The sequence below is a fragment of the Phyllopteryx taeniolatus genome, chromosome 17 (assembly GCF_024500385.1).
Source record: "Phyllopteryx taeniolatus isolate TA_2022b chromosome 17, UOR_Ptae_1.2, whole genome shotgun sequence".
Taxonomy (NCBI): domain Eukaryota; kingdom Metazoa; phylum Chordata; class Actinopteri; order Syngnathiformes; family Syngnathidae; genus Phyllopteryx; species Phyllopteryx taeniolatus.
The window spans coordinates 7,562,175-7,590,111 of NC_084518.1; the positions used below are offsets into that span (position 1 = coordinate 7,562,175).

The following is a 27,937-nucleotide window of genomic DNA, read 5'->3' on the forward strand; positions in this document are numbered from 1 at the left end:
CGTTCCGCCTCATTGTAAGTCATACACGCAATTAATTAACTCACACGCCTAATTGTAAGTATATTTAACTTTTTCCCAAAGTTAAAAAAAAATTCTTTGAATTAGTTAAATTCCAAATTGATTTCACAAATTTAATTGACTTGCAGCGGTAGTCATCAGACACGGTCAAATCAATTTAACTAATCATAAAGTTTAATTTATTTATCAAAGCTGAATGAATTAATTTGTTCAATGAGTCGAAATTCCAAATTTAGTTAATAAGCTGATTTGATTTACTCCAACAAGGTGCCCTTTGCAATTGTTTTAAATCAGCAATCAAATTGACAACACTCACACATCAATTGTAATTGGATCAAATAGAGTTTGTGCACAAAATGTGATGTCAACAATTTTGTTCTATTCGATTACTGCTTCTACGCACGTTCTCGAACACATTTAAGGTAACGTGATAAACCCTCACACCATAATTTGCGAACGCTATTTCATTGGTTAACAATTAATTACACCGCTTATCTTGTGCACGTACCCCACATTAGACACACCGCTTAAACGAGATTACAATACCAACAATCTAATTGCATACAATGTACAGCTACTGCACACGCAACACAATAATGGTGGAACTTGTAAAAAGTCCCAGTCATGATGACAATCTCGACACGTTAACACAGCTTGTAAGACCTCGTCCCGGGTTATGCAGAATCCGTCAAAGATGCAAGTCTTGAGGTCCTCAATGCTAACATCACGCAACTCATGATCGATGCCAAAAACAAAACGATGAAAGATAAGAATCTCGCTTGAACGCTTGGTTGTATGGTTTTGAACTTAGTGTCACAATTAAAATGGAGCGATGTGGAAGATAACCGAAGGAGCCTCAAACTAGACGCTGAACAGTAACAACAAATCAACTTAATGGCACAGCTAGCAGAATCCAATTCTCGTTTAAACCCTGCACAAGCCCGTCAAATTGATGTTGAAACTGAGCTTGAGTTGCTCAAAGAGGAACGCTCTAAAAGCGTTGAGTACTCACGTGAACTCATGTCACAATTGACTGCCCGAGAATCTGACCTGTGCCACCTTCAAAAGCTAAAGCTAGAACAGGAAGCCGAAATAACACTTCTTCGACGGGAGTTACAGGCAGCCTGCGAATTAATTGGCAACCAGCAACAGCGCTCCCTGGAGCAAATACTGTATGTTGAAATCAATGAGCACCCACCTTTCAGTCTGTCTCCGAGATTCGACGAAGCAGTCCCAGCGCTTGGTCCTGACCTCCCTGGGATACGGTCAAAGGCTCCTGCCACTTCGCAAAGCCCCTCTCCGAGTCTGCCACAGCCGACTCGAGAGCCCGTGCCAGGTGCAGCCCGCCTCAATGACTCCACTGCGTCTGTCCCTTATCCTGGCGTCTCAACAGGTATGACCTTAAAAGAGTTTTAGACAAAATTGCGCGCGATATTACGAGAGTCGAACCTAAACCTGACGGCTCCCATAATACAGCAGCATACCTTAAAGACATTGACTTTTAATCTTAAACAGTTTCCATTCGCTACCACTGAGGATAAAATTTACCTTATCAAAATCACATCTAGGCGGCATGGTGGACGACTGGTTAGCACATCCACACAGTTCTGGGGACCGGGGTTCAATCGCCGGCCCCGCCTGTGTGGAGTTTGCATGTTCTTCCCGTGACTGCGTGGGTTTTCTCCAGGCACTCCGGTTTCCTCCCACATCCCAAAAACATGCATGGTAGGTTAATTGAAGACTCTAAATTGCCTGTAGGTGTGAATGTGAGTGCGGATGGTTGTTTGTTTGTATGTGCCCTGCGATTGGCTCGCAACCAGTTCAGGGTGTACCCCGCCTCCTGCCCTATGATAGCTGGGATAGGCACCAGCACTCCCGCGACCCTCGTGAGGATAAGCGGCTCAGAAAATGGATGGATGGGAAATCACATCTAGTCAAGAAGTGAGTAGACAAATCGATCGACAACCAGCACATATATTGTCAGACTATCAAGCCCTCTGTCAGACTTTGTCCCGCGAATTTGAGGACCCGGAAACCATAACCGGCTTACCGGCCATTCTTACTGTTAAACAAAGGAGCCTCGAAACGCCACAAGCTTACTACTGTCGCTTGCGCAAAGCATATTTCTGGTTTCTAAACGAGCCGTACATGGAAGAAGACATACATTTTAAAACGCTTTTTGTTGAAAACATGCACCCAAATGTTAAACATTTCTGGGAGTGGCAGCATGCCCTCGTACGCTGTCCAGCTCACAACTGCGCATCCGAGCTGCTAAAGGCTTCACTATGCAGAAAATGACCAACACAAAGCTATCGGATCACAATATTTTTGGTTTGAGCTATCACAATAATGACTGGCACCAAAACGTTGAACATTTGCTGGTAAATACGGACTCCTGGTCCTGTTCACCCGAGTGCAACAAACGCAAATGGCACAGGCGAAGACCCATTGCATCAAATAAACCTCAACAGTTAGCGAATGACTCCGGTAACCTGCCCAACAAAAACAAAGCCATTTGGACGTCTTCAAGGTAATCTAACCATTAATAACACGTAGGTAACATTTTACGTGACAACCAAACTTGAACGTACGTTACAATATGACGCACTCGTGGAGACTGCAGCAGACATCACGGTCATGTCCGAGGACGTGTTTGACTTACTTCGTGACTTAAATTTAAAGGAACTCGGGCGAGGCACGGTGGCCGACTGCTTAGAGCGTCAGCCTCACAGTTCTGAGGACCCGGGTTCAATCCCCGTTCCCGCCTGTGTGGAGTTTGCATGTTCTCCCCGTGCCTGCGTGGGTTTTCTCCGGGCACTCCGGTTTCCTCCCACATCCCAAAAACATGCATTAATTGGAGACTCTAAATTGCCCGTAGGCATGACTGGGAGTGCGAATGGTTGTTTGTTTCTATGTGCCCTGCGATTGGCTGGCAACCAGTTCAGGGTGTACCCCGCCTCCTGCCCGATGACAGCTGGGATAGGCTCCAGCACGCCCACGACCCTAGTGAGGAGAAGCGGCTCAGAAAATGGATGGATTGATGGAACTCGGGCGATTAAAATGACCAACGCTAAGACACCACTATTTGTGCATTCCTGGTCCGCTACAGACCTTAACTTAGTGGCCCTAACCATCCTTGGTCACTGCATGATTTTCAGCATAGCCTACCTGCTCTACCAAAAGACCCAGAAGCTGCAGCACTGCTTAGAACAGCACTCCAATGCTTGCCCGAGGTCTTCTGTAGGAAAGGAATGGCTGAACCCGAAAAGCTCAAACTGTGGAGGAGCCCCGCCACCCACCACACACACACACACACACAAACGCACGCACGCACACACGCACACACACACACACACACACACACACACATAAGCCCGACCTGTGTACTGGACCGCCTTGCTTCCTCTTATACCGAGGCTAAGGTTTCTCTCCTCTGTCAAGACTAGAACCCCTGCCTTTCACCTCTTCTTTTTGTTTACTATTTGAGTAGTTCACACCTAATAGTAGACTTTTCTCTCTTTTTTTTTAAGACTCCCTCTGTTCTGCTAGAAAGAAGCTGGGCCGAATTTGTTTGATACTTTTTTTCTTGCTTCTCCTTTTTTCCTATTTTTGGAGGACGCTACAAATATTCCTTGTTAATGTTAGTGTTTTTCCTTTCAACTTTGCAATCTCTTGATCTCATAACATAGATACACGTACATTGACATCTATATTCACATATAGACACACAACTTGAGTAAGAAGTTGTCATGGGCAGCTGTAACAGCCGTAAAGGGTGGTGGTATGCACTAATGTTGTACTCTGGTAACTGCATTGTTGTGTTCACCTGCCAACCTGTGCCATCTTTCATGAAGTCGCCGTCCGACCACCATCGAGCTGCTCTAGCCGGCGAAAAGGGGGATATGTAGTGAAGAAGCCCGATGTCCCGGTTGTCATTAGTCCTCAAGAAACTGAAATTGTTGCATTCCTGCAGCCTGAACCTCAACCAGCCAGATTCCTGCAACAAAAGACAGGAAACCTGGTTTGTATCATCTGGAGTTACAAAAGTATCCTCAATGACTGGCACAGCATGAGTGAAGGAGGGGAAGGAAGTGATTGATGACTGCTGACCAAAAGTGGCCAAGCGCTCTGGGACAAGTGCTGGAACACGAACACCCCCCAGTGGTGATGAGAGGCACTGCCCCTTGGACATTGAAATCCCACATTTGTAACAAACAAACCTCCAGGAATATTCTAAATGTATGGCTTGATGTCTGTGTCATTATTGTGTCAGTCTTACACGTCCAGCTGTTTGACTTTGAGAACATTCCTTTTGTTTTGAAGCCAATAGTACGAAATGATGTTGTACTGAACAATTAGTTGATTTGGCAAGACTAAAGTTTAGACAATCATTCTATATGCTTGATCTATGAGTAAGAGTACAAAGTTGGGAGTGTTTCAGATTAATATGTGATTTGTAAACCGTTAATGGGGCAAATTGGAGACTTAATTCGAGTCAATGGGCATGGTCTTCTCCACTTCCTGTCCCTTAGACACGCTCCCTGGGTATTTAAGCCTTCACTTCCGCCTTCTCTCTCTCTTTGTCCTCTTTGCTCTTCTTCCTTGCTAACATATCTCCAGCTACGGGGCTGCTTCGGCCAGCCCCTCCCCCTCCCCATTCCTTTGTCCATTGCCACCACGTGGGCGAGCGTCCGCTGGACCAAGACGGCCATGCGGCTTGGATCGTTTTCCCAGCCTTGATCTGTTGGCGGAGCCACACTAAGCAACTACCGGCATTTCATACCGGTCACACCCGCAGTTGAGCGCAAGAGCAGGGCCCGCAACAAGTTCAAAACTGCAGGAAAAGTTATCAGCACGCCCCAACGGGACAGCAACTATCGTTTTTTGCATTTTTTGTTTTGTTTTTCTTTTTTATGCATCTTCTTCTTCAACTAAACCTGCCTCCTTTCCTCCTGAGATGCTGGGAGAAAGACCTTCACCAGGGCCAACTGATCTACGGTCATGAGTAAGGCATGACAATCCTTGCCAGAATGTACAAAATTAGTGCTTACTAATTTTGGGGTAAAATACCAGCTTCACACAAGTTCCAACTTTGTACTAGCTCAGCATGCTGTAACCTATTCACGCTCATTTTTAGTCCAACAACGCAAAATGTCCTATTTTTTCTTTAGATATGCCTATTTTCTTTCTATTACCATTATTGCCTTCATGGTAACGACGACCTTCCCAATATTGTGGCCATGTAAGCACGACGTTCTGCCGGGCTGGCTTATCTAGTATTAATACCTATGCCCGAGAAGTTGTGTGAGGTCAAGTGACTTTCTTGTGTCATTTGATTGGTGAACTAGACTTAAACGTCACCCGCGCTTGAATTGGATTGCGTAAACAGCGCCCAACGCAGAAGTCAAAGTCGTAGTCTTGTGCACGAAATAGTTGATAAAAAAGCAGTAATTGAGAAATAAAAGTAGTGAGCTACATTTACATAATTGTAACTGAGTACAAGTACTGTTACTTCTTAACAGCAGAAGCGGTGTTAAGTGTTTTTTCTGGTTTCTCACTCACTCCTGTGGCTTATCCAAAGCAGGTACCGACTGCACAGGCGGAACCTCAGGCCAATGCGCTCGCATATCAGTCCGGCCCGGAGCAATATGCACAATTACAACCCCAATTCCAATGAACTTGGGACTTTGTGTTAAACATAAATACAAACAGAATACAATGATTTGCAAATCATGTTCAACCTATATTTAATTGAATACACTGCAAAGACAAGATATTTAATGTTCAAACTGATAAACCTTATTGTTTCCTGGGACAGGTGGCAAAAAAGACTGAGAAAGTTGAGGAATGCTCACCAAACATCAACATCCCACAGGTGAACAGGCAGGTAAACAGGATGAGAGAACTACAACCCCAATTCCAATAAAGTTGGGACGTTGTATTAAACAAATAAAAACAGAATACAATGATTTACAAATCATGTTCAACCTGTATTTCATTGAATACACTACAAAGGCAAAATATTGAATGTTCAAACTGATAAACTTGATTGTTTATAGAAAATAATCATTAACTGAGAATTTTACGGCTGCAACATGTTCCGAAAAAGCTGGGACAGGTGGCAAAAAAGTTGAGGAATGCTCATCAAACACCTGTTTGGAACATGCCACAGGCGAACAGGCTAATTGGGAACAGGTGGGTGCCATGATTGTGTATAAAAGGAGCTTCCCTGAATTGTTCAGTCATTCACAAGCAAAGATGGGGCTAGGTTCACCTCTTTGTGAACAAGTGCGTAAGAAAATAGTCGAATAGTTTAAGGACAATGTTCCTCAACGTACAATTGCAAGGAATTTAGGGATGGTCTATGGTCCATAATACCATCCAAAGGTTCAGAGAATCTGGAGAAATCACTGCATATAAGCGGCAAGGCCGAAAACCAACATTGAATGCCCGTGACCTTCGATCCCTCAGGCGGCACTGCATAAAAAACCGACATCAATGTGTGAAGGATATCACCAGAAAACTAATGTCAGTGAAAACTCTACTATGCAAAGCAAAAGCCATTTATCAACAACACCCAGAAACGCCGCCGGCTTCTCTGGGCCCGAGCTCATCTAAGATGGACTGATGCGAAGTGGAAAAGTGTTCTGTGGTCCGACGAGTCCACATGTCAAATTGTTTTTGGAAATTGTGGACGTCGTGTTCTCCGGGCCAAAGAGGAAAAGAACCATCCAGACTGTTATGGACGCAAAGTTCAAAAGCCAGCATCTGTGATGGTATGGGGCTGTGTTCGTGCCAATGGCATGGGTAACTTACACATCTGTGAAGTCACCATTAATGCTGAAAGGTACATACAGGTTTTGGAGAAACATATGCTGCCATCCAAGCAACGTCACAACAACAGCGTTACAACAGTTACAACAGCATGGCTTCGTAGTTAAAGAGTGCGGGTACTAGACTGGCCTGCATGCAGTCCAGACCTGTCTCCCATTGAAAATGTGTGGCACTTTGTGAAGCATAAAATACGACAACGGAGACTCCAGACTGTTGAACAGCTGAAGCTGTACATCAAGCAAGAATGGGAAAGAATTCCACCTACAAAGCTTCAACAATTAGTGTCCTCAGTTCCCAAACGTTTATTGAATGTCTTTAAAAGAAAAGGTGATGTAACACAGTGGTAAACATGACCCTGTCCCAGCTTTTTTGGAACGTGTTGCAGCCATAAAATTCTAAGTTAATGATTATTTTCTAAAAACTATCAAGTTTATCAGTCTGAACATTAAATATCTTGTCTTTGTAGGTATTCAATTAAGTAGAGGTTGAACATGATTTGCAAATCATTTTATTCTGTTTTTATTTATGTTTAACACAACGTCCCAAGGCGGCACGGTGAAGACTGGTTAGAGCGTCTGCCTCACAGTTCTGAGGACCGGGGTTCAATCCCAGGCCCTGCATGTGTGGAGTTTGCATGATCTCCCCGTGACTGCGTGGGTTTTCTCCGGGCACTCCGGTTTCCTCCCACATCCCCAAAACATGCATGGTAGGTTAATTGAAAACTCTAAATTGTCCGTAGGTGTGAATGTGAGTGCAGATGGTTGTTTGTTTGTATGTGCCCTGCAATTGGCTGGCAACCACTTCAGAGTGTACCCTTCCTCCTGCCCAATGATAGCTGGGATAGGCTCCAGCACTCCTGCGACCCTTGTGAGGATAAGCGGCTCAGAAAATGGATGGATGGATGGACAACATCCCAACTTCGTTGGAATTTGGGTTGTACTTCTGTGTGTGGATGGTGGATGTGTGCTTGACCCAAGGAACCCGTGAGTTGTAGCCCATTTCCCGGATGCATCTGAATGTGGTGGTTTTTGAAGCTGTGACTCCCACTTCATTAAAATATTTCTTTATCTCTGCTAGATTCTTGAATCTTCTCTGTTTGATAATCCGCTAAAGCCCACGGTCATGTTTTGCTTGTGCACCTTCTCCTGCCACATTTTGTCCTTCCACTAGACTTTCCATTGATATGTTGGACACAGCACTCATTGAAACAGCCAGCCTTCTTAGGTATGAACATTTGTGGCTTACCCAGCCTATGGAGGCTATCAATGATGGTCTTCTGGCCAGTTGTCAAGTCTGCAGTCCCCATATTGAACCCAATTGAGAAAATTGAACCAAATTTAAGAAACATGGCTTAACAGCAGCGTCCCAGACAGCGCCATTCAGCTCGACCAGCTAGCATGCTTCCGAGCGGACAGAACTCTCGCGGGAGGTAAGACTCGCAGCGCGGACTATATGTTTACATCAATGACACCTAGTGCCGGGATGCTATCTTGGTCAGTCAACACTGCACACCGTTTTATTCACTGGAAATTCACTGCCATACTGCTTGTGACAGTCTATATTCCTCCAAACTCCAGCAGTAACAGGAGTGAGGCGCTAAATGAGCTATACCATCATATCAGTGAACAGCTGACGGCCCACCCAGATGCTTTTCTCATCCTAGCTGGGGACTTTAACAATGCTGACCCCAAGGCTATGTTTCCTAAACTCTACTCAAACATTGACTTTCCAACACACGGAAATAACATTCTGGACAATGTTTTTACCCCCCTGAGAGAGGCCTACGAGGCCCTTCCCCTCCCCCACCTCGGCGCCTCAGACCATCTCACTGTTATGCTAATGCAAGCTTACAGACCACTGGTTAAAATCTCTCAACCTGTTAGGAAACGGGTACGAGTGTGGCCAGAAGGGTCCCTTGAGGGACTTAAAGACTGTTTTACCACCACAGACTGGACCATGTTCAAACAGGCTGACACCTACAACTCCATCACAGACCTTCAGGAGTACACAGAGACTGTTAATGCCTACATCAGCAAGTGCATGGAAGATGTCACCACCACTAAGTCCATCACTGTCCGTGACAATTAGAAGCCATGGCCGTCAGGGGAGGTCTACAGACTACTGAAGGTCCGCAACGCGGATTTTAGGTCTGGGGATGAGGAGGGGATGAGAACAGCCAGGGCCAATCTGTCCCGTGGCATTAGGTAGGCCAAGAGGGAGTACTCATCAGAATCATCTTTATTTGTCCAAGTATGTCCAAAAAACACAAGGAATTTGTCTCCGGGAATTGGAGCCGCTCAAGTACGACAACAGACAGTCAATTGACAGAACACTTTTGAGACATAAAGACATTGAGAAAAACAGTCACTGAGCAATAAAGGGTTGCTAGTTATCTGGTAACGCCGGTACATTTTTATTTTTTATTTTTTTGACAATTGTGCAAAAAGATGCAGAGTCCTCTTGCACTAGAGCAGTTCGAATGACTAATATTGCAATAGTCTGGTGCAATGACCATTGTGCAAAGGGTGCCAAGACTTTAAGCGAGTAGTACGATAATCTGGGACAATGTTGATTGTGCAAATGTTGCAGATACTCCTCAGTCAGTGTGGAAATGGAGCAGATGCTACCAGTATTTGTGGCCAGTATTTGTCAACAACAGATATGCAAATAGTGCAGCGTGTTGAGACTACTACAGTGAGTGCACGAGTAATATATAATTGGCCCGACAGAAATGTGACAACAAACTCAAGACAAAAAGACAAAAAATTGCCACCATGTTGCAATGGAATTGTAGGTTAGGTGTTTAAGAAGTTGATTGCAAGAGGGAATAAGCTATCGGAATGTATGCTAGTTCTAGTTTGCATTGATCGGTAGCGCCTACCTGAGGGAAGGAGCTGGAAGAGTTGGTGACCGGGATGTGGAGGGTCCGAGAGGATTTTGCATGCTCTCGTCTTCGTTCTGGCAGCGTGCAAGTCCTCAAGGGTGGGTAGGGGGGTACCAACAATCTTTTCAGCAGTCTTGATTGTCCGTTGCAGTCGGAGTTTGTCCTTTTTTGTACCAGCACCAAACCAGACTGTGATGGAAGAACACAGGACTGATTCGATGACCCCTGTGTAGAACTGCCTCAGCAGCTCCTGTGGCAGGCCGTGCTTTCTCAGAAGCCGCAGGAAGTACATCCTCTGCTGGGCCTTTTTGAAGACTGATTTGATGTTGATCACCCACTTCAGAGAGAGACTGTATTCCCAGGAACTTGACGGTCTCAACGGTTGACACAAGGCAGCTGGACAGCGTGAGGGGCAGCTGTGGCGAAGGATGCCTCCTGAAGTCCACGATCATCTCTACAGTCTTGAGCGTGTTCAGCTCCAGGTTGTGTCGGCCGCATCACAGTTCCAGCCGCTCCACTTCCTGTCGATATGCAGACTCGTCACCGTCCTTGATGAGGCCGATGACAGTGGTGTCATCTGCAAACTTCAGGAGTTTGACAGCCGGGTCCGTTGAGGTGCAGTCGTTCGTGTAGAGAGAGAAGAGCAGCGGAGAGAGGATACAACCTTGGGGCGCCCCAGTGCTGATGCTGCGTGTGGATGAGGTGGCCTCCCTGCTGTGTCCTGCCCAGTTGACTGCATCATCTGCAGACCTGTTTGCTCGGTAGGCAAACTGTAGGGGGTCGCTACGGTGAGTAACTTGAGGAAAAAACTGAGCGGATTTGCGCAAGTTGGTGAAAGAAAGTCCGGAGTAGCCTCCTTGATGGTTAACAAGTCTCCCCTTGTGTAAGTGAGTCATATAATATCTCCAAAGACAAACAAAAAAGGAAAACATCTTGGAATTTCTCCAGGAAGATCGCCCACCGCTTCAGTGACAGCAGTGACACCAGGAGTCTGTGGCGGGGTATTCGGACCATTATGGACTATAAACCCTCACCACAGAACTGCGACAGCTCCACCTCCCTGCTAAATGAGCTGAATGACTTCTGTGCTTGCTTTGAGGCACACAACAGCACCCCTGCACACAGACTCCACCCCCTCCTAGTGACCAAGCGTTGACACTGACCCAGGACAGCGTGAAAAGATCTCTCGATAGGATCAACACACGAAAAGCCCCGGGCCCAGATAACATACCTGGTCGTGTTCTGAGGGACTGTGCAGCTGAACTCACAGATGTCTTAATGGACATCTTTAACACTTCCTTGAGTTAGGGTGTTGTCCCCACGTGCTTCAAAGCCACCACCATCATCCCGGTCCCGAAGAAGTCGTCTCCCTCCTGCCTCAATGACTACCGTCCGGTAGCGCTCACTCCCATTCTGATGAAGTGCTTTGAGTGGCTAGTCATGCATCACGTCAAGTCCTCCTTGGACCCCTTCCAGTTTGCATATGGGTCCAACCGGTCAACTGATGACGCCATCTCCACATCCCTCCACTCTGTCCACACACACCTGGACTCTAAGGACTGTCAGAATGCTGTTCATAGACTTCAGCTCAGCATTCAATACCATCATCCCTAAACAACTGATCTACAAACTGGACGAGCTGGGGCTCAACACTTCGATGTGCAACTGGCTGCTGGACTTTCTGACAGGGAGACAGCAGGCAGTATGGGTCGGCTGCAGCACATCCAGCACCATCACTCTGAACACGGAGGCCCCTCAAGGTTGTGTGTTGAGCCCCCTCCTCTTCACCTTGCTGACCTATGATTGCACTCCGACATACAGCTCCAACCACTTCATCAAGTTTGCAGACGACACAACTCTGGTGGGTCTCATCAGCAACGGGTACGAGACATACTACAGGAGTGAGGTGAGCCGCCTGGCCGGATGGCAGCATATGATGCTCCAAAATCTGTATGTAACTTTCAACATTAATGGAGCCTTCACAGCTGTGCAAGTTACCATAACATACCACACCATCATTGTGCTCCTCTACGGTGTTCTTGGTCACCTCAAGATTGTCTTAGTTTTAATCGGAGCGACAGCATTCATGACATTTGAAATTTTCCAGGTGAAATTATCCAAAAGTTCATCCACTGCCTCAGCATTCACAGTTTGTGGCACAGCTATGGTCTCCATAAACTTATTGGCGGTACTCTGATTTATGTGCCTTTTCTTTGTAGACATAGAGGTTGTCTGAACTTTTGGGATAATCTGTAATTCAAAGAGCTAAAATCACCCAGTACAATGTCTTTACACTGAAAAAATGACTTAAAAATACCAGCAATACCATCATTGTGCTCCTCTACGGTGTTCTTGGTCACCTCAAGATTGTCTTAGTTTTAATCGGAGCGACAGCATTCATGACATTTGAAATTTTCCAGGTGAAATTATCCAAAAGTTCATCCACTGCCTCAGCATTCAGTTTGTGGCACAGCTATGGTCTCCATAAACTTATTGGTGGTACTCTCATTTATGTACCTTTTCTTAGTAGACATAGAGGTTGTCTGAACTTTTGGGAGAATCTGTAATTCAAAGAGCTAAAATCATCCATCCATCCATCCATCCATTATCTGAGCCGCTTCTCCTCACTAGGGTCGCGGGCGTGCTGGAGCCTATCCCAGCTGTCATCGGGCAGGAGGCGGGGTACACCCTGAACTGGTTGCCAGCCAATCACAGGGCACATTGAAACAAACAACCATTCGCACTCACAGTCATGCCTACGGGCAATTTAGAGTCTCCAATTAATGCATGTTTTTGGGATGTGGGAGGAAACCGGAGTGCCCGGAGAAAACCCACGCAGGCACGGGGAGAACATGCAAACTCCACACAGGCGGGGACGGGGATTGAACCCCGCACTGTGAGAACTGTGAGGCTGACGCTCTAACCAGTCGGCCACCGTGCCGCGAGCTAAAATCACCCAGTACAATTTACTTACACTGAAAAAATTACTTAAAAATACCAGCAATACTGTTAAATATATTCTAGAAGTTATCATTTATTTTCTTAGCTTGCATTAGTATTATGGACGATTTTAGATGTCTCGCCTTCAAAAAGATGACTCAGCATCATCCGATGGAAGGGCGCCTGGACCAAGGGCGTGATCGGATGTGGTCGGGGACGTGACAGGTGTTGGTCCAATGTTTTGTGTTGTGTCTTATTGTTTAGAACATTATGTCTGGGAAAAACCCTCCTATTTTCAAATAAATGCAGGAGCGACGGGAGAGATTGGTTAGAGCGTGTTGAGAGGCTGTGATCTGAACAATCTCCCATACGCCCTCCTCATGAGAAAAAGAAACCAGTGTCTTCATTCCTTTTGTGTCTATTTTTTATAATGTTGGGTAAGATAAATCCAACAAATACCATCGCCTTTTTACCCCTATTCAACAGTTGTTCATAAAATTTTAATTTGCTGGTGTTGCTTCATTTAAAAGGGTATTCCAGCTACTTTTGGTTAACCACCTTTCATTTAGTAGCAAAACGTCTAGATCATAGGTTGTGTTGCGTTTATTGGATTTGTAAAATTTGTGCGTAATTTTGAAGGAAACGAATAGTTGGAAGCGGCGCCTGCGTCACTTCCGGGTTATCGTAATTTTAAATTACAGCGTTATAAATCAAGATATTTGTTAGATATGAGGGGCACCACGTCATATTTGAGTCAAGTTTAACTTGACGACAAACCTTTATAATCAGTCTCTTATCGGAAGGTGGCTACATTCTTGGAACTTTGAGTTCTAGACTTTCTAGAGGTTTCGTTGTGAGCCCAAACACACATAATCAATGCAAGTCGTGAATTTTATAGAAAATTTAATAATGAAAAGGGGTTTCTACAGGATAAAACACAGACAAACACAAAACAAACAAGGTATCTACGACCATTGGTAAAGGAAGGGATTTGTGACGTAAGATGAGCAGAATGGGGATGTAGTGAATGCATATAGCTGAGGACTCCTGGTCTCGTTAATATAAACCCAAATATGCACTAATCCGTACTTTTAGCAAACCGCAATGTTGGACTTACATGTCTGGAACACATTTGAGGCAGGCGAGTCAGACTCCCGAGTGTTTGGCCGGTCCGGTCCGCACCGGGAACTGGTGGATTCTACGGAAGGGAGGAATGGAAGAACAGGAGCAGCAGGAGGCCAACAAGTTCTCAGGCAGGACGTCTCTCGGATGACGTTGCGTCCGCCTCCGTTCCCTCAGACTGAATTCGGGCTCCCAAGCAGGGTGGCGCAGAGCACTTGCAGGAAGTGCTGCAGCCGGGGATCTGTGTCCTTGCCACCTCGGGTGAGGTCGTCGGCAAGTTGGTCGGGGTGAACAAAAAAAAGACTCCACCAAGACTCCAAAAACTTCTCTATTTCTCCCAGCTCTGGCCCCTTTTATGGACAGAGCGGGTCAAAAAAAGGGGGGTTTACCCCCCCCCCCCTCCTTTTCTACCACCTTCGTGAACACCGAGGAGCTGGATTGCCTTTTAGTGTTATTTTTCCATTCTAGGATTATTTTGTGGTTTAAAACCAGTGCAATAAAATATGAATTATTGGATTTAAGATAACGAGACCATTTCCCCACCCTGCATTGCTCCACGCTCATCCTCTTTCATACCTGTAATGAATCTTTCAAATGTTATGTGGTGTGGAGAACATTACCATTTTCATGTGACATTTGTGGCGTGATGTGAGACATTTCCTCTGGTTCAGTTAACAAACAGATTTGACATTAGACATTCAAGTTTGCAGCAATACAGTCACTAGTGGCGTTCATGTAAAGTTCTTCAAATATTGACTCCCAGTCGAGTCACAGACTATCTTATGAATCCATGTATGTAGTGTTGTTCCGTCGCCCCTGGGTGTCGCAGTTGCCTGTTCCAACTCTCAAGTAGCAGCACTCAGCAGGGTGGAGGCGTCTCTGTGGGTCCAATCCTTCGACTGGCGGGGAGTTAATTAACTTAGTGTCCGGGGGCGAACCCAGCATCCTTGGGTCTCTGCTTTGAAGTCCCAGTCATTCACTTAGCGTCGGCATGGCAAAGCAAATGTCTGTGTCTTGTTGAAGATATTTTATTGTGTTAATTGGTTTAGAGTCTGCGTGTGACTCTGGAGTTAACGTCTACCTTGGCGGGGAGCGGCGGTTGTGCGAGGCTGAGGTGCCGGGTGGCATCTTTTGCGTGGCATGTCCGCTACAGGTTGTAATGATGTCCTGAATCAATACTGATTTATTACCCAGTGACCTAATATTGAAAAGAGCTAGCCTAACAGGAGACAATGTTTTGATTTATTCACATTTTATCCTCAATAAGTTTGAGTGTTCTACTTGTTTTGTGCCATATTTCTTTGATCAACTTTTTGTCCCTTGTAATTAGGATGAAAAATGCCTGCTCTCCATATGGGTCTGACTTATTCTGGAAAAGACCCTGCACATATCAGTCAAATTTGTAGATAAGATTCTTCATGGGTGGAGCAGGGGCCCTTCGCATCTTAGTGGACGTTGGTTTCAGGCGAGGGGGAATGGGAGGAAGATCTTGGCATGGTGTACGGTATGTGGATTCCAATATTGACAATAGCCTTTTGCATTGGGCTTTGCTCCAATGGGGCAGGGAGGGGTGTGGGAGATTCCAAGTGCTACCTCATTTCATTCCTCAGCCGTTCCTTCGATTGTTTGGGTGACACTGGTGTCTCCATCTGCGCCTCGTTTCGCCTTATCTCTTGGTTCTCTGATTGTTTGGGAACAAGTGGAGACTCTTTCTGCACCTTTTGTCCTTCAGCCCTGTCAACAAGGACGCTGTTTTCCTTTTGGGCCGCTGAATGACGTACACAGTAAAAAATGTTGGCAGCCAATAACTTAACCCCTTGCCTATTTAAACAGAAACCGTCTGCCTTGTAGGGATGTCTGCGCTCCCAAAAAAACGCCGAAATTGTCAATGAAGGTCACAGATAGCGCAGTCCACACTTGTTTTAGCCACTTATTTAATTGACTGAGCCTACTAAAACATTAATCTCCAAATTGTACCATTGGGGGAGGTCCACTCATGAAAACCTCAGCATCTAAATTGTGCACTTTTGTTAGGAGATCAATGAAATCTTGCCTCAGTACCTCTGATTGCTGCTTGACAACATCCAACATCCCCTGTGTGTATAGTGACAGATTTCACAGTGTGCTCAGTAGTGATCTCCAGACCTTTTTTTTGAGATATCAGACACCATATCAATGTCAATGTTTTGCATTGACTTGTGTCTCTTTTCTTGCCCTTCGCTGTAGTGACCATCCACAGCCACTTGAAGAAGCACGCAACGCAGGCCAGCCGGATTCCTTGGTAATCTGCTGGTGTTCTGTGCTCCCTTTTAGATGTTGTTCCGAGTGTTTCGGCTCTGCCCCCATGAAATTCCAGGGAGAACTGCTGGATGACCCATTACTGTTTCTACAGTCCACATCCACCCTCTTTGCTGAGCTAAGTGCCTGTCTGTTAGCACGCTTCTTCTCACCATTTTGAGACATCGGTAGAGTGCTTTCATTCCCCGACTGTCCATTTACATCCACATACACTTCAAGACGTTGGATTTTTGTTTCCAGGACCGCCATGCTCTGGAGCAGTTTGTTCTAGTCTTCAGTGGAAAAGGGAGGCATCTTTTTGCTGGTCTCGTTGCTAATAGCAGTCGTGTGCTAATTAGCAGGCCATGCTCATGTAATGGTAAGGATGGTATCAAAAAATATTGGAATATGGCAGCAACTAACTGTAGCTACAAAAAAAAAAGTACAGTCCCACATGCTTAAAAATATCCAGGAGTCGCTGTTTCTAATATCTTTGGAAGAAGAAAAACAAGCTTATCAGCACGAAAAATGTAAACAGAGGCAAAGCAAGCAGAGCGAGCAGAAAACCGTCTGCACTGTATGAGAGCGTCTGCAAAGTCTCTACATGAACGACTTCACCTCAACACACCCGGCTGTCAAACTCCTGAAGTTTGCAGACGACATCATAGTCATCGGCCTCATCAAAGACAGTGACCAGTCTGCATATCAACAGGAAGTGGAGCAGCCGGAGCTCTTGTCCGCCAACACAAGCTAGAGCTGATTACGCTCAAGACGGTAGAGATGATCATGTACTTTAGGAAATATCTTTGCCCCTCACGCTGTCCAACTGCCTTGTGTCAATCGAGACCTTCAAGTTCCTGAGAATTACAGTCTCTCAGGCCTGAAGTGGGGGACCAACATCAACTCCATCCTCAAAAAGGCCCAGCAGAGGATGTACTTCCTGCGGATTCTGAGGAACCACAGCCTAACACAGGAGCTGTTGAGGCAGTTCTACACAGCAGTCACTGAATCGATTCTGTGTTCATCCATCACAGTCTGGTTTGGTGCTGCCACAAAGAAGGACACAATTAGACTACAACGGACAGAGAAGGCTGCCGAAACATTTTTTGGTACCCACCTACCCGCTGTTCAGGTACAATTCCGTTTCTTTTCTGTCAATATGGGGTGCTGTGTGTACATTAATGAGGAAAAAATGAACTTAAATGATTTTAGCAAATGGCTGCAATATAAAAAGGAGTGAACATTTTAAGGGTGTCTGAATACTTTCCGTACCCACTGTAAAAAAAGCCTGGTATTGACAGGTATTGAGATTACCTGTATTTTTGTGCTGTCTGTCTTCTGTGTTGGTGAGCCAAAGCTAATTTTCTCGTGGACAATAAAAAATTCATCCATCCATTTTCTGAGCCACTTATCCTCACAAGGGTTGCGGGAGTGCGAGAGCCGTTCCCAGCTATCAACGGGCAGGAGGCGGGGTACACCCTGAACTGGTCGCCAGCCAATTGCAGGGCACATATAAATGAACAACCATTCACACTCACATTCACACCTACGGGCAATTTAGAGACTTCAGTGAACCTAGCGTTCGTGTCTTTCGGGATATGGGAGGAAACCAGAGTACCCGCAGAAAACCCACACAGGCACGGGGAGAGCATGCCAACTCCTCACATGTGGGGCCGGGAATTGAACCCCGGTCCTCAAAACTGTGAGGCAGACGCTCTAACCAGTCGTCCACCGTGCAGCCACAATAAAGAATTATTCTATTCTAGTCTAGTCTAGTCAATTCCAGAGGTGTAGCGGAGCAAGGACAAACAGATTTTTTCCCCAAAAGCCGTAACCACCCTGAACCCATACTGACTCCACAGTCTAAACCCAGACTCCCGTGATTCCTTTTTGCACCTCCTGTGCAATATATAAGTTGAAGTAAAGATATGTTTTTGGAACTATACTGTGCAATATTCAATGTGTCCGTTCAATAATTCATTAACTGTGCAATACTATTAATTATGTTCTTGCATTATTATTTCTCTTCTGTTGTGAATTTCTTCTGTTTTATTCATTTAACTTGTTTTATTTTCTATACTTTACATATATGTTTGCACTGAAGAAGGCGGTGCTTTCAATCTCATTGTATATGTGAATAATGGCAATAAAATGTATGATTACAGTCCACAGTAACCATTCCATTTTGAAGGTGAGCCTCCTAACATTATTTTACTTTGTGTAAGCTGTCATTGTTCTCATAGGGCATGTATACAATTGCTATTCAGTGATACTGAATTGAGTGTTAACAATTGATTGGGGTTTCATTCAAATTTGGTAGGGATGTTAACAACACTTCTCTATGGTGTGTCAAGTTTACCAAACATATTTATTTTTGCCTTACAGGGCCTTTAAGTACTTTCAATTTAATTTGGCTCAGCTTGGCAACCAAACCTGTTTGAGATTGCTATCAATGATCAAGACAGACAGAAGTCAAGAAATAAAATATGCAAAGAAAAGCGACAGTCTTCCCCTGCTATTTCGCGGTGCATCATTTTCTCCCCCACTATATTACTTACCTACTGTAAGCCTCTTTCAAGTCAGAAGGGAGAACCACATTCACCAATGCACTTTTCAGACATTTATTGAATGCCTGGAGAACCATAAAACAGCCTGCTTCCTGATCTCGTGCAGTCCAGATGCTTTTTTGCTCGTTCTCCTAGCTTTGCCTCTGTTTATATTTTTATTGCTGATAAGCAAATGTTTTCTTATAAAAAAATTAGAAACACCCACCAGGCGGGCATTGGTGGTGGACTCACCCATGTTTCGCAGGTGCTGGAGTGGTGCCAGTTGGCGTCCGCCTTGGTGCCCCGTTCCGGCTGCTGGTGGAGGGCGGTAGTGGCCCCCTGTCGCTCCTTGGGTCTTCTTCCTCCTCTTCTCTCCATTCCTTGCGTCCCGCTGCGGTCGGCTCCTCCTCTTCTCGTGGGAGGCCCCCCTGCGGGCTGTGGGGCCTGCTGTCGGGTTTTCGTACTTATCCGGTCTGGGGGCGGAGGGGGGTAGCACTCGGGGGCGGGTAGCGGATGCTTGTCCTCTTCTGTCATGTCATATCTTGTCCTGTCCTTCCCTCATAGGGTGTAACACGACTGCTCCATACAACACTCATATCTAAGGTGTAATTGTTCTCGGTATATAATAATTTGCTTTCCTCATCTTGTTTACAGCTAGTGCTTTGTCTTCTGTTGTCTTCTTTTTCTATATTATTTTATCTTTTCACTCTCTCTCTTCTTTTCATCACTCCCCTCGAAAAACCTTGTTCTGTTCTGTCATGAACGGAACAGAGGATACGACCCAAAAATGCACGACTCCAAAACAAATGGACAGTTTAAAAAAAGAGAGGTTTAATATACGGGCATAGGTCGGTACACAGGCAGGCAATCCAAAAAAGGCAACAGTATCCAAAAACATGAGGCAAAAAGGCGAGGTCGATAATCGGAACAGTGTCTAATCTTATTGTGAGTCTGTGACGTGGAAACAAGGAATGCTGGAACGCGATGACAAGGTACAACGAACTGGCGACGAGAGAGAATGAGACACGAGGTTAAATGCAAGGGGTAATTAGGGTGAACCGAGCCGAAGCTTCATGGTGACAGGCTTGATGATCTTTGTGATGGGGAAGGGCCCAACGAACCTGGAAGCGAGCTTCTTGGACTCCACCCGGAGTGGAATATGTTTGGCCGAGAGCCAAACTCGCTGACCCACTTTGTTCGGGGCCGGTGTCCTCCGACGGTCAGAATTCGACCCAAACCAGTTTCTGAGACCAGGATCGTGGCTCCTGAGAAGCGAGGCATCGGAGCCCAGTCTCCAGGTCCTGGTTCAGCCTCTCGGTTTGGCCGTTGGTTTCAGGGTGAAACCCAGATGACAGACTGACGGTAGCACCTATGAGATTGCAAAACTCCTTCCAAAATTGCTAAATGAATTGGGGACCCCTATCAAGACACCACATTCTTGGGGAAACCATGGAACTTGAATACCTGATTAACCATCAAACTCGGCAGTGTCTTTAGTTGAGGGGAGTTTCGGAAGTGCAATGAAGTGTGCCATCTTAGAGAACCTGTCAACAACTGTGAGAATGGTGGTATTACCTTTAGAGGCCGGTAATCCTGTCACAAAGTATACGGAAATGTCTGACCAAGGACGTTGTGGTATTGGCAGGGGTCGCAACTCCCCAGGAGGACGTTGACGAGAGGGCATACTTGGCAAGCATTGACGTAATCGATAACATCCCTCCTTACATTAGGCCACCAAAAGCGCTGTTCGACCACTGATTGCGTTTTGGCAATGCCTGGGTGACATTCAGTACGGTTCGTGTGAGCCCAGTGGATGACTCTTCCTCTTAAGGTCGGAACCACATAAAGCCTGTTTTCAGGGCAATCTTCAGGGCTAAGAGTGTCTTTCAGAGCCTCTTTAACCGCCGTTTCAACGTCCCAAACAAAAGCGGAAATGAAACATGACTTGGGCAAAATAGTCTTAGGGTCGAACAAAGAATTCTCTTCGCAGAAAATATGTGACAAAGCATCTGGCTTACCATTTTTAGAACCAGGTCAGTAGGATAACACGAAATTAAATCTAATGAAGAACAGAGCCCATCTAGCCTGCCTCGCATTTAATCTTTTAGCAGATTTAATATACTGAAGGTTCTTGTGATCTGTCCATGCTAAAAACGGAGTCTGTGCCCCCTCGAGCAAGTGCCTCCACTCCATCAAAGCCACCTTGACTGCCAGCAGTTCACGGTCACCAATGTCATAATTTCTCTCAGCTGGGGTCAGTTATTTGGAGAGAAAAGCACAACGATGTAATTTATCATCCTTGAGAGATTTCTGGGAGAGCACTGCTCCTATTCCGGCATCAGACGCATCGACTTCTACCACAAACTGCTGTTTGAAATCTGGCAAAGTAAGGATGGGAGCGGAGGTAAAGCTCGATTTAAGTTTCTGAAAAGCTGCCTGACAAAGCAGGTTCCATACAAAAGGTCTGTGTGGCGAGGTAAGATAATGCAAAGGAGAGGCTATAGAACTGAAATTTCTGATGAATTTTCTGTAGAAGTTTGGGAACCCTAAGAACCTTTGTACATCTTTGCGTGACGTGGGAGTAGGCCAATTAATAACGGCATCGACTTTGCAAGGGTCCATTTTGACTTCACCTTGAGCCAGGACGAAACCCAGAAAAAACCCAGACGCCTTGTGGAACTCACATTTCTCATCCTTGACATATAGTTGATTCTGCAGTAACCGCTGCAATACAGAGCGGACATGAATAATGTGAGTCTCCTCATCCGGGGAGAATATCAAAATGTCATCCAAATAGACAAAAACATAAACATTCAACATACTCATAATGTCCCGTTGGTGTGTTGAATGCTGTTTTCCATTAATCCCCCTCCCTTATCCTGACTAGATGATACGCATTTCTTAAGTCCTTGAAAAAAGGCATCGAGTAGCGCCCGATTATTCCACTGACTCTCAGCTGCTAGAATGCGAAACTCAATCGTGTAATCTGACACCCTGCGCTTGCCTTGTTGTAAAGTGACAAGGGAGCGAGCTGCCTCACGATCTGGTGTGGAAAACTGAAAAATTTGCTCCATTGTCTTTACGAAAAAAGTCCATAAATGATACGTGGCGGAATTGCGGCTCCATTCAGCAGTAGCCCACGCCTCCGCACGACCAGTCAGGTGGGAAATGACGAAAGCGATCTTTGCCCGCTCGGTGGGGAAGGCAGCTGCCTGCAGCTCAAAGTGGAGTTCGCACTGCGTGATGAACGGCTTAATTTCCCCAGAATCTCCAGAGAACCTCTCCGGTCGAGAGAGCTGTGGGCAGACAGCAGCGGAGGTGGCAGGTGGCTGCATGGTGACTGCTTCACATGGAAATGTTGGTACCGTGGCTGTATCGGGTGTTGTGCCAACTGGTTCCTTCTCTTGAATCATTTTCATACGAAGTTCAAACTGCGAGGCCACCTGTCTCATCATATTGTCCTGATGCCTTGACAGTCCCTCTAGATGAAGGTGGAGGTCAGCAAGCTGCTCATCCTGCTTCGAGAGGTGTTGACCCGGGTCTGAGTCTGCTGGGTCCATGTTATGGCCAGTTCGTTCTGTCATGAACGGAACAGAGGATACGACCCAAAAATGGACGACTCCAAAACAAATGGACAGTTTAAAAAAAGAGAGGTTTAATATACGGGCATAGGTCGGTACACAGGCAGGCAATCCAAAAAAGGCAACAGTATCCAAAAACATGAGGCAAAAAGGCGAGGTCGATAATCGGAACAGGGTCTAATCTTACTGTGAGTCTGTGATGTGGAAACAAGGAATGCTGGAACGCGACGACAAGGTACAACGAACTGACGACGAGAGAGAATGAGACACGAGGTTAAATGCAAGGGGTAATTAGAGTGAACGAGGCACAAGTGATGAAGATGCTCTCAGGAGCAGGTGTGTGTGAAACAGGGGGAAGACAAAAACCGGAACACACACCCATGACACTGTTCGACTGATCGACTTTGAATCTCAATAAATGAGCCAGCACTTGGAATCTTTCACACCCCTCATTGGAGACCCATTGAAGCAGCCTAAATGCTCTATTAGCTGTGACGGACAGGATGAAGCCCCCTGTCAATGCTAGATTCCAACACACACCACGCCAATAACTTCCTCCCCTCGCCTGAAATCAACTTCCACTAAGATGCGAAGGGCCCCTTCTTCACCCATGAAGAGTTATAACTCCAAATCTGACGGATACGTGTGGGGTCACAGCTGCAAATAAGACACAAAAACAACATTATTCTCCAGATTAAGTCAGACCCCTATGGAGAGCAGGCATTTTTCATCCCTGTAAATACAAGGGAGAGAAAGTTGGTCAAATAAATGTTGCATGCTACAACGTCATTGGGGATAAAAATCATTGTCTCCAGTTAGCTCTGTGAGACTAGTTCTTATACAGTAGGGGAGGGGCGACTCCCGAACGTACATGTGTGTCACTGGGCACCTTTTTAGCCACCGCCCAAAAATCAGGAAACATTTTTTCAAACAGTTCAACGGTATCGCTCCACAATTCAATACGACACAATTATCAGTATTTGCTGTGAGACTAGCTCTATTCAATATCAGGTCACTGGGTAACAAATCAACGTTGATTAATGACATCATTACGACCTATGATTTAGACTTTTTTTTTTTTTTTTACTACTATATGAAATGTGGTTAACAGAAAGTAGATGTAATACCATTTTAAGTGAGGCAACACCAGCACATTTTCATTTTATAATTTATTGTATGTGTCGAATAGGAGGGAAAAAAAGCGGTGGTATTGCTGCTATTTTGAAATATTTCAGTGCAAAGAAATTATGCTGGGTGATTTACCTATTTTGAATATCTGTTTTTTTAGTAAAAGGTGATCCAAAGGTTATTGTTTTCATAATTTATAGACCTCCAAGATACAATGAAAAATGTATGGAGGATTTTTCAGAACAGCTGTGAGTGAACTGTACTGACTACAACTATTTTGTCATTATGGGAGACTTTAACATTCTTGTTGACAATAATGTGGAAAAAAATCTAAAGAACTCTCTGCTATACTGGGCAAGTTTGACCTCTCTCGGCATATAAAGAGTCCAACCCACATTGAAGGTCACATCTTAGAACTGGTCATCTCTAAGGACGTTGAAATGTTATCATTTGACATTAGGATTGGGTTATTTTTCACCATTTGTGTAGATGGATTCTGAGGCGACCTAGAAAACCGTGGAGGAGCATTATGATGGTGCAGACCTCTAAATCAAGGTGTAGGAAAGCAGAACGCAAGTGGGAAAAAAACTCAACTCCAAAGTGGCTTTTCCACCAACAAGTTCCTGGTAGCAAGAGTTCCTGGTACCAAGGGGTTCCTGTGGCCCATGTGGTTTCTGTTTCCATTGCACTTATTAGCTCAGAGTAGCTTAAGCAAATGAGGCTGATGTTGCTCAGTAATGACACCTACTGGATCTAAAAAATTCTGATATTTGAAGCTTTCAATGTCTTATCTCTTAATCTAAATTTCAAATATTTTTTTATACCTTTAAAACCTAATCCTTTATCTAGGTGAAGCAATTTGAACTGATTCCCATTTGCAATGCCAACCTGGCTGCAGACAGTCTTTGAGATAGGGAGTCTTATTATATACAGGTACATTTCAATAAATTAGAATATATTTATTCTCATTTATTGAGATGACATACCTAAATAGATTGTGGAACAGAAAATTGCAGATGTGATTTATCAGCTGCAAAATGCAATAGGGACATGAGCCTGAAGCCTTACACAGTTCCACTACAAATTTGAGAACCTGAATAAATCACATCAATAGTCATCTGCAGAATTCTACATTTATTTATATATTTATTTATTCAAAAAGTCAGGCTTTTCTAATATCTTGGCATTCAGGTGATTACATTTTTCTTCATTTTCATGCAAGGTCTCCAGCTTTAGAGAACATCCACTCACATGCCTTTTATGGACCTTTTATTCACCATGTGCTATGATGTCATGTAATATTTAACTTGTCACATTGTAAAGTTTGTATATGTACAACCCCAATTCCAATGAAGTTGGGACATTTTGTTAAACATAAATAAAAACTGAATACAATGAATTGCAAATCATGTTCAACCTATATTTAATTGAATACACTACAAAGACAAGACATTTAGTGTTCAAACTGATCAACTTTATTGTTTTTAGCAAATAATCACTAACTTAGAATTTTATGGCTGCAACACGTTCCAAAAAAGCTGGGACAGGGTCATGTTTACCACTGTGTTATATCACCTTTTCTTTTAATAACATTCAATACATTATTGGGAACTGAGGACACTAATTGTTGAAGCTTTACAGGTGGAATTCCTTCCCATTCTTGCTTGATGTACAGCTTCAGCTGTTCAACAGTCCGGGGTCTCCATTGTCGTATTTTACGCTTCATAATGCGCCACACATTTTCAATAGGAGACAGGTCTGGACTGCAGGCAGGCCAGTCTAGTACAAGCACTCTTTTACAACAAAGCCACGCTGTTGTAACACGTGCAGAATGTGGTTTGGCATTTTCTTGCTGAAATAAGCAGGGGCGTCCATGAAAAAGACGTTGCTTGGATGGCAGCATATGTTTCTCCAAAACCTGTATGTACCTTTCAGCATTAATGGTGCCTTCACAGATGTGTAAGTTACCCAAGCCATTGGCTCTAACACAGCCCCATACCATCACAGATGCTGGCTTTTGAACTTTGCGTGCATAAAAGTCCGGATGGTTCTTTTCCTCTTTGGCCCGGAGGACAAGATGTCCACAATTTCCAAAAACAATTTGAAACGTGGACTCGGACCACAGAACACTTTTCCATTTTGCATCAGTCTATCTTAGATGAGCTCGGGCCCAGAGAAGCCGGGGGCGTTTCTGGGTGTTGTTGATAAATGGCTTTTGCTTTGCATAGTAGAGTTTCAAGTTGCAGTTATGGAGGTAGCGCTGAATTGTGTTTACTGATATTGGTTTTCTGGTGATATCCTTCACACATTGATGTCGGTTTTTGATGCAGTGCCGCCTGAGGGATCGAAGGTCACGGGCATTCAATGTTGGTTTTCGGCCTTGCCGCTTATATGCAGTGATTTCTCCAGATTCTCTGAACCTTTTGATGGTATTATGGACCATAGATTATGAAATCCCTAAATTCCTTGAAATTGTACATTGTGGAACATTGTCCTTAAACTGTTCGACTATTTTCTCACACACGGGTTCACTAAGAGGTGAACCTCGCCCCACCTTTCCTTGTGAATGACTGAGCAATTCAGGGAAGCTCCTAAAATACCCAATCATGGCACCCACCTGTTCCCAATTGGCCTGTTCACCTGTGGGATGTTCCATACAGGTGTTTGATGAGCATTTCTCAACTTTCTCAGTCTTTTTTGTCACCTGTCCCAGCTTTTTTGGAACGTGTAGCAGCCATAAAATTCTAAGTTAATGATTATTTGCTCAAAACAATAAAGTTTATCAGTTTGAACATGAAATATCTTGTCGTTGTAGTGTATTCAATTAAATATAGGTTGAACATGATTTGTAAATCATTGTATTCTGTTTTTATTTATGTTTAACACAACATCCCAACTTCATTGGAATTGGGGTTGCATTTACGTCTATTTTGCTTTGTTTTACTCTGCTGTCTGCCGGCAGGTTGGCATTGCAAATATCTTACCTGGATAAGGTTAAATAAATAAATAAAAAATACATGACTTCATGGAGCGCTCTTAGTCAGAAAATGTGTTTCCATGAAAAAAATAAAAAAAGCCTGTACATTGCAAATATTTATTTGTGAACGGAAGGTTTTTTATTTTTTATTTTCCCCCCACGACTGACCGGATTGGACCGTCAGAGCCTCCCCGCCGGCCAGCGTCACGCCAGTGTTCGTCTCCTCTGGCCCGGCCGAGGAAGACGCACACGCTCGCTTAGGCTTGGACCTTCACTCCTTAGGGGGACCGAGTCGACTCGTGGCGGACCTTGCCACTGGGGAGGCAGCGGATCTCGCCGCTGAGCATGCTGCTTTCTGGAGTGTACAATTGGCTTTGCAGTCCATAAAGCGGCCCGGCCTACCGACAATTTTCCCAGTGCTTCCTGTAAGCCATTCTGGGCCTGGAGAGGTCATAATGTGACAGCCAACTGGTTGCAAAACTAGGTCACTGGGCAGTTCAAGTTCTTATACAGTACATGTGTGTCACTGGGCACCTTTTTAGCAACCACCCAAAAATCAGGATTTTTTTTTTCAAACAGTTCAACGGTATCGCTCCACAATTCAATACGACACAATTATCAGTCTTTTCATGTTTTTAGCAATTATCTTCAAACATATACCTTATAATGTATTCAGAAACAAATCTATGATTTCACTTTACAGGGACTTTAACTTACGTGTCCAGCCTACATCCATCCATCAATTTTCTGTACCGCTGATCCTCACTTGGGTCACGGGCGTGCTGGAGCCTATCCTAGCTATCTTTGGGCGAGAGGTGGGTGGGGTACACCCTGAACTGGTCGCCAGCCAATCGCAGGGCACATATAAACAAACAACCATTCCCACTCACATTCACACCTACGGGAAATTTAGAGTCTTCAATCATCATTTTATCATATACAAAAGGTGTTCATTTCATAATAAAGTCTGTAATTTGCTCAGAATCATTCTTAGACACTCTTATCTACATCCAACAATGTTGACTTTGAGTGAATGTGACTGTAATGTGATCCTGTTGAATTAAGACTGAGATGAGCACGCAATAGTCAAAATGAATTACCTTAAGATATTGCTTTGGTTTAAAACTATCCATCCATTTTCTGTACAGATTATCCTCCTGAGGGGTCGCGGGTGTGCTGGAGACTATCCCAGCTGACTTTGGCCGAGAGGCGGGGTACACCCTGAACTCGTCGCCAGCCGATCACTGGGCACATAGACAAACAACCATTCACACTCACATTCAGGCATATGGAAAATTTAGAGTTGTCATTCTCTAAGTGTGGTATGAGTTAAACTGGTTGTACGTGGGCACCCTCTACTGGTATGTGAAATAATCACTGCCCAAGTACAGTTCAGTTATATTTAACTTTCGAGTTCACTACATTTGAATAAAATCTTTAAAAATGTTTAAAAAAAAAGATTTTTTTTAGTACAATTTGTACTTAACTTTTTTTCTGCAATACATTTTAATTGAATGTTTCGTTAAGAAGTTATATTTTAGCACAGTAATAATGCTCAAACTGTATAATGCTACAGTGGTTTACAATATTAAATATGCTTTATAAGAATAAAACCTCATTTTTGATGACC

General features: G+C 44.5%; 1 long non-coding RNA gene across 1 annotated transcript; it reads right to left on the bottom strand.

The window, feature by feature from the left end:
- On the bottom strand, positions 1-27,719 carry LOC133467268 (uncharacterized). Its single transcript, XR_009785176.1, has 3 exons — positions 27,408-27,719; positions 3,853-4,015; positions 1-1,418 (listed from the first exon to the last, which is right to left on the bottom strand). It is a non-coding gene; the product is annotated as an uncharacterized LOC133467268 (long non-coding RNA).
- Between the last annotated feature and the right edge of the window lie 218 nt (positions 27,720-27,937).